The sequence below is a fragment of the Anguilla rostrata genome, chromosome 17, assembly GCF_018555375.3.
Source record: "Anguilla rostrata isolate EN2019 chromosome 17, ASM1855537v3, whole genome shotgun sequence".
NCBI lineage: Eukaryota > Metazoa > Chordata > Actinopteri > Anguilliformes > Anguillidae > Anguilla > Anguilla rostrata.
In genome coordinates, this window is record NC_057949.1 from 18,601,320 (window position 1) to 18,609,488 (window position 8,169).

Sequence of the window (8,169 nt, forward strand, 5' to 3'; positions counted from 1 at the left end):
TTTTTAAGGTATAAAACCAAGGAACATTAAACGAAAAAGACCGGTTGTGATTTATGGTTCTGTTGTTTCTAAACATGCTCTTTTGTCACAGATTATCTGAAGGTGAACTCAAGAACTTTACCCTCCACTGACTTCTACCCGATTCCACCTTTTACAACCACACACACACACACACACACACACAGTGCATGTTGGAAAACTCCATGGCCAATGCCAGTGCCCCAAAGGTAGTAATAGGTGATGTATTGATTAAGACGCGCTCTATGTTTATGACAGTGTCCAAAGTCTCTAAACCAGGGCTGGCAGGGCCTGCTGGTGCTCTCTTCAAGCACAGAGCAGGTTGTTCTGGCAACATTTTGGCTTTGGTGGAAAAAATTCAAAGTAGTCCTTCAGCTACTAACACAATGAGTCATTATTTCATACACAATAAACACAATAGGAAATTTGGAACACACATATTGTATAAAACTCTAAGATTTGTGCTTCAAACTGAATAATATCAGGATGTTACGCAAGGTCTTTGGTCACAAGTATAAAAACTAGTACTTATTATTTATGATTTATTATTATTATTATTAGCATAATGTGAATTAAGAATTTAGGCCTCCTCACTGAAAGAAGGAATGAATAAATATATAATGTCCTCCTCTCCTTCCTCCCTCTACCAAATGTTAAACCTCATCACACAATTAATTAATTACTAATAATACTAAGTTATATAACTCAAGTCAAAATAACATTTAAAACAAGTGTGAAGTGCCTTTTTGGACCTATTAAATACAGTAGTCTATACTAAGTATTCAGAAAGAAAGTAATATTTTGAATTGCATCAATTGTGTCATTGTGAACTCATACTAACTTTCAATGTTTCCATTAAATCCATAGGTCACAGACAATACATATCAATATCAATGGCTACTCACAGAGATCTCTTGCTGTGGCCATTTCAAAGGAATTTTTTCTCAAAACATAATACTCAAAATGGTGCTGTGGGAATGAAAGATGAAAGTTACATATTTCAAAAACAAGCCTCCAGCTTCAGTTGTCTGTGGGTATTATTGTCTCATAAATCATTACATAAATAAGACAACCCTTGAACAAATACAATTAGATTCACAAATATTTTTGTATCTTACAAACAAAATAATTGGTTCACAAATACGTTTTTGCATTCAACATCTCTCCAGAACTGACAAACATAATAATGCATTTTCATTTCATGGCATTTATTAAATTGAAAAAGGTTCTTTTTATTTTTAGTTGCTATGCTATGTCTTTTATGTCTTTTTGTAATATTAAAATACGGTCTCTCCTGTACTATTGTACATTACATAAGAAGAAAATATACAAGAAAGAAAATGCAGTGGTTATACTTGATCAAATTTCATGATTACACTCAAGTAGATTATACAAAAGAGAACATACTTACAAATAATTGTATCCGTCACACTTTGGTGGGCTTTCTAATATGTATTTACATATCAAATGTCTAAAAAAGGAATAAAATAAATTACTATAAAACTGATTATAAAAGAAAACAGTTATAATGTGTTCTGCGTAAATCAACTACATGAAATATCTTGGGATAATACAAGTTAAACTATCTGACTAAAAACACAAAAAAGGAAAATAAAAAACTGTCTAAATAAAGAAGTTCTGTTCGTCTTCTCTCCCTGTTGTGTCTGAACTTTGATCGACAAACCATGTACTGACTCTTTTACACCCATCTCCTTTGATTGCTTTTCCCCACCCTTGTGTGTATAGACTTCGCACCTGTAGGCGAGGTGCATGGTGCAGTTGGGGCGTGACAGATAAGGGGCTCGTTGGGTTGAATTCAGGACAGCTGTTGGGAGGCCTTTAGAATGGTGCTCTAGATTTGGTGGGGGGGTGAGGTTTTTGTTTTTTTTGGGGGCGGGGGGTCTGCGGGTTCCCTGCTGTCCTCCCTCCCATGGACAAAGGTTACTGTTTTGTTATCCATTTAGAATATTTACTTGCAGACCTTTCATTCAGCCAACATTGCATATCACCCCAGGCATGCCATCACATTTCACTACTAGTTTTTGTTTTGATTTGTAAGTGTATTATTTTTGTCTATTGTAATAAACTATGTTATTCCTTTTTAAACCATGGTATGTCTATGTTGTGACTGTCCAATAGTGGTCGTGACAACATATCGTTCCAACAAATAAGGTCACTTTGCATGTTTACGAGTTCTAAATTACCATGTCACTGTTTAATACAGGTTACAATACATATGCCCTTACATGCAGACACCAATCAATAAGGAAAAAAAGCTTCAAATATTTTTCACTTTGTGATCTAAATGTATGAAAACCAAAATTAATCTTTTCATTCATATACGAGCAAAAAGATATTAAAACAATACATGACTGAAAAGATACATTTTAATTGACATATTTGCAAAAATAAGCACTGGAACATGTATTGTAATCTTTAGAAAGAATATAGTCTAGGTATAAGACGAAAAGGTTTTTTAAGGTATAAAACCAAGGAACATTAAACGAAAAAGACCGGTTGTGATTTATGGTTCTGTTGTTTCTAAACATGCTCTTTTGTCACAGATTATCTGAAGGTGAACTCAAGAACTTTACCCTCCACTGACTTCTACCCGATTCCACCTTTTACAACCACACACACACACACACACACAGTGCATGTTGGAAAACTCCATGGCCAATGCCAGTGCCCCAAAGGTAGTAATAGGTGATGTATTGATTAAGACGCGCTCTATGTTTATGACAGTGTCCAAAGTCTCTAAACCAGGGCTGGCAGGGCCTGCTGGTGCTCTCTTCAAGCACAGAGCAGGTTGTTCTGGCAACATTTTGGCTTTGGTGGAAAAAATTCAAAGTAGTCCTTCAGCTACTAACACAATGAGTCATTATTTCATACACAATAAACACAATAGGAAATTTGGAACACACATATTGTATAAAACTCTAAGATTTGTGCTTCAAAATGAATAATATCAGGATGTTACGCAAGGTCTTTGGTCACAAGTATAAAAACTAGTACTTATTATTTATGATTTATTATTATTATTATTATTAGCATAATGTGAATTAAGAATTTAGGCCTCCTCACTGAAAGAAGGAATGAATAAATATATAATGTCCTCCTCTCCTTCCTCCCTCTACCAAATGTTAAACCTCATCACACAATTAATTAATTACTAATAATGCTAAGTTATATAACTCAAGTCAAAATAACATTTAAAACAAGTGTGAAGTGCCTTTTTGGACCTATTAAATACAGTAGTCTATACTAAGTATTCAGAAAGAAAGTAATATTTTGAATTGCATCAATTGTGTCATTGTGAACTCATACTAACTTTCAATGTTTCCATTAAATCCATAGGTCACAGACAATACATATCAATATCAATGGCTACTCACAGAGATCTCTTGCTGTGGCCATTTCAAAGGAATTTTTTCTCAAAACATAATACTCAAAATGGTGCTGTGGGAATGAAAGATGAAAGTTACATATTTCAAAAACAAGCCTCCAGCTTCAGTTGTCTGTGGGTATTATTGTCTCATAAATCATTACATAAATAAGACAACCCTTGAACAAATACAATTAGATTCACAAATATTTTTGTATCTTACAAACAAAATAATTGGTTCACAAATACGTTTTTGCATTCAACATCTCTCCAGAACTGACAAACATAATAATGCATTTTCATTTCATGGCATTTATTAAATTGAAAAAGGTTCTTTTTATTTTTAGTTGCTATGCTATGTCTTTTATGTCTTTTTGTAATATTAAAATACGGTCTCTCCTGTACTATTGTACATTACATAAGAAGAAAATATACAAGAAAGAAAATGCAGTGGTTATACTTGATCAAATTTCATGATTACACTCAAGTAGATTATACAAAAGAGAACATACTTACAAATAATTGTATCCGTCACACTTTGGTGGGCTTTCTAATATGTATTTACATATCAAATGTCTAAAAAAGGAATAAAATAAATTACTATAAAACTGATTATAAAAGAAAACAGTTATAATGTGTTCTGCGTAAATCAACTACATGAAATATCTTGGGATAATACAAGTTAAACTATCTGACTAAAAACACAAAAAAGGAAAATAAAAAACTGTCTAAATAAAGAAGTTCTGTTCGTCGTCTCTCCCTGTTGTATCTGAACTTTGATATATACTGATGCTTTTACACCCATCTCCTTTGATTGCTTTTCCCCACCCTTGTGTGTGTGCACTTTGCACCTGTAGGCGAGGTGCATGGTGCAGTTGGGGCGTGACAGATAAGGGGCTCGTTGGGTTGAATTCAGGACAGCTGTTGGGAGGCCTTTAGAATGGTGCTCTAGATTTGGAGGGGGGGGCGCTGTTTCTACTTACTGCGGGTTCCCTGCTGTCCTCCCTCCAATGGACGAGGGTTATTGTTTTGTTATGCATTTAGAATATTTACTTGCAGACCTTTCATTCAGGCAACATTGCATATCACCCCAGGCATGCCATTACATTTCACTACTAGTTTTTGTTTTGATTTGTAAGTGTATTATTTTTGTCTATTGTAATAAACTATGTTATTCCTTTTTAAACCATGGTATGTCTATGTTGTGACTGTCCAATAGTGGTCGTGACAACATATCGTTCCAACAAATAAGGTCACTTTGCATGTTTACGAGTTCTAAATTACCATGTCACTGTTTAATACAGGTTACAATACATATGCCCTTACATGCAGACACCAATCAATAAGGAAAAAAAAGCTTCAAATATTTTTCACTTTGTGATCTAAATGTATGAAAACCAAAATTAATCTTTTCATTCATATACGAGCAAAAAGATATTAAAACAATACATGACTGAAAAGATACATTTTAATTGACATATTTGCAAAAATAAGCACTGGAACATGTATTGTAATCTTTAGAAAGAATATAGTCTAGGTATAAGACGAAAAGGTTTTTTAAGGTATAAAACCAAGGAACATTAAACGAAAAAGACCGGTTGTGATTTATGGTTCTGTTGTTTCTAAACATGCTCTTTTGTCACAGATTATCTGAAGGTGAACTCAAGAACTTTACCCTCCACTGACTTCTACCCGATTCCACCTTTTACAACCACACACACACACACACACACAGTGCATGTTGGAAAACTCCATGGCCAATGCCAGTGCCCCAAAGGTAGTAATAGGTGATGTATTGATTAAGACGCGCTCTATGTTTATGACAGTGTCCAAAGTCTCTAAACCAGGGCTGGCAGGGCCTGCTGGTGCTCTCTTCAAGCACAGAGCAGGTTGTTCTGGCAACATTTTGGCTTTGGTGGAAAAAATTCAAAGTAGTCCTTCAGCTACTAACACAATGAGTCATTATTTCATACACAATAAACACAATAGGAAATTTGGAACACACATATTGTATAAAACTCTAAGATTTGTGCTTCAAAATGAATAATATCAGGATGTTACGCAAGGTCTTTGGTCACAAGTATAAAAACTAGTACTTATTATTTATGATTTATTATTATTATTATTATTAGCATAATGTGAATTAAGAATTTAGGCCTCCTCACTGAAAGAAGGAATGAATAAATATATAATGTCCTCCTCTCCTTCCTCCCTCTACCAAATGTTAAACCTCATCACACAATTAATTAATTACTAATAATGCTAAGTTATATAACTCAAGTCAAAATAACATTTAAAACAAGTGTGAAGTGCCTTTTTGGACCTATTAAATACAGTAGTCTATACTAAGTATTCAGAAAGAAAGTAATATTTTGAATTGCATCAATTGTGTCATTGTGAACTCATACTAACTTTCAATGTTTCCATTAAATCCATAGGTCACAGACAATACATATCAATATCAATGGCTACTCACAGAGATCTCTTGCTGTGGCCATTTCAAAGGAATTTTTTCTCAAAACATAATACTCAAAATGGTGCTGTGGGAATGAAAGATGAAAGTTACATATTTCAAAAACAAGCCTCCAGCTTCAGTTGTCTGTGGGTATTATTGTCTCATAAATCATTACATAAATAAGACAACCCTTGAACAAATACAATTAGATTCACAAATATTTTTGTATCTTACAAACAAAATAATTGGTTCACAAATACGTTTTTGCATTCAACATCTCTCCAGAACTGACAAACATAATAATGCATTTTCATTTCATGGCATTTATTAAATTGAAAAAGGTTCTTTTTATTTTTAGTTGCTATGCTATGTCTTTTATGTCTTTTTGTAATATTAAAATACGGTCTCTCCTGTACTATTGTACATTACATAAGAAGAAAATATACAAGAAAGAAAATGCAGTGGTTATACTTGATCAAATTTCATGATTACACTCAAGTAGATTATACAAAAGAGAACATACTTACAAATAATTGTATCCGTCACACTTTGGTGGGCTTTCTAATATGTATTTACATATCAAATGTCTAAAAAAGGAATAAAATAAATTACTATAAAACTGATTATAAAAGAAAACAGTTATAATGTGTTCTGCGTAAATCAACTACATGAAATATCTTGGGATAATACAAGTTAAACTATCTGACTAAAAACACAAAAAAGGAAAATAAAAAACTGTCTAAATAAAGAAGTTCTGTTCGTCGTCTCTCCCTGTTGTATCTGAACTTTGATATATACTGATGCTTTTACACCCATCTCCTTTGATTGCTTTTCCCCACCCTTGTGTGTGTGCACTTTGCACCTGTAGGCGAGGTGCATGGTGCAGTTGGGGCGTGACAGATAAGGGGCTCGTTGGGTTGAATTCAGGACAGCTGTTGGGAGGCCTTTAGAATGGTGCTCTAGATTTGGTGGGGGGGTGAGGTTTTTGTTTTTTTGGGGCGGGGGTTCTGCGGGTTCCCTGCTGTCCTCCCTCCAATGGACGAGGGTTATTGTTTTGTTATGCATTTAGAATATTTACTTGCAGACCTTTCATTCAGGCAACATTGCATATCACCCCAGGCATGCCATTACATTTCACTACTAGTTTTGTTTTGATTTGTAAGTGTATTATTTTTGTGTTTTGTAATAAACAATGTTATTCCTTTTTAAACCATGGTATGTCTATGTTGTGACTGTCCAATAGTGGTCGTAACAACATATCGTTCCATCAGATGAGGTCACTTTGCATGTTTACGAGTTCTAAATTGCCATGTCACTGTTTAATACAGGTCCCGCTGCCAAGCTCCAAAAGATGGAAACAACACACTGAAAAATGAGCTGAAATACGCACTTGACTATTTCTTTAGTTTTGAGATTAACTTAGATTTAAAAAATTTGTGGTAAACTTATGACAATTAACATTAATTGAGTCAGGACAGCTCACGTATTTAAAATATTTTAATGAATGTGAAAGTACACTTTTTGGTTTGGCGCTGAATGGATCTGCTTCAGGTACTACATCGCACGTACCAGTGTGCACTACCCTATCTAACAGGAAGCACTATACATATCCACCACTAAATCTTACCTAACCTGTGTTTCCAATGACCATGATATGCACTTTTGTACGTCGCTTTGGATAAAAGCATCTGCTAAATAAATAAGTTTAAATGTAAACAGGAGGGATACCACAAACACCCCAGTACCTAGAAGCAGATCCAAACAACAGGTGGTAGCTGGGGTGCAATTTCGTGCAATAGTAAACAAAGCAGCGCAGGCAATACACAGCACAGGAGAGATCTGAGCGTTGGTTTAAAAAGGCACTCCATTGGTGCTGTGTGCATGTGATTTGATGGGTATTAGAAAAGATGCGTGTATGTGATTGGTTGATTTTGGGGATGCGTGAGTATTTGATCGCTGAGGCCGACCATGGAGTTTCCTGACCAACCTTGCTTTGCGCATTCTATGCACATTTCTCATTTAGTGGAGAAAACTTTCAATTCATTGTTATAAAAACTTAAAACTTAATTTTACAAACAAAACAACTAATGAATGTAAGTTGGCATAACTTGACTTAAGTTCACCTGAAAATTAAAATTTGTGAAGTTACCTTGAGATTTTAACATTTGTATTGTTTAATAGATTGGGTGTGGTATTATAATATTAACCTTAAGGATTGCTACTTTTATAGAATGTTCTTTTTTTTTTTTTACTGTAGGGAAAAATTGATACTGATACTGATAACTACTCTTAGGTGTTAATGTGGTTTTAA

At 34.3% G+C, this 8,169-nt stretch overlaps 1 long non-coding RNA gene across 1 annotated transcript; it reads right to left on the reverse strand.

Moving 5' to 3' along the window:
- Window positions 1–901: 901 nt before the first annotated feature.
- Window positions 902–6,632, reverse strand: LOC135243892 (uncharacterized). The gene is made up of 6 exons (XR_010326830.1): window positions 6,386–6,632; window positions 5,880–5,943; window positions 3,920–3,979; window positions 3,414–3,477; window positions 1,430–1,489; window positions 902–987 (listed from the first exon to the last, which is right to left on the reverse strand). It is a non-coding gene; the product is annotated as an uncharacterized LOC135243892 (long non-coding RNA).
- Window positions 6,633–8,169: the final 1,537 nt, after the last annotated feature.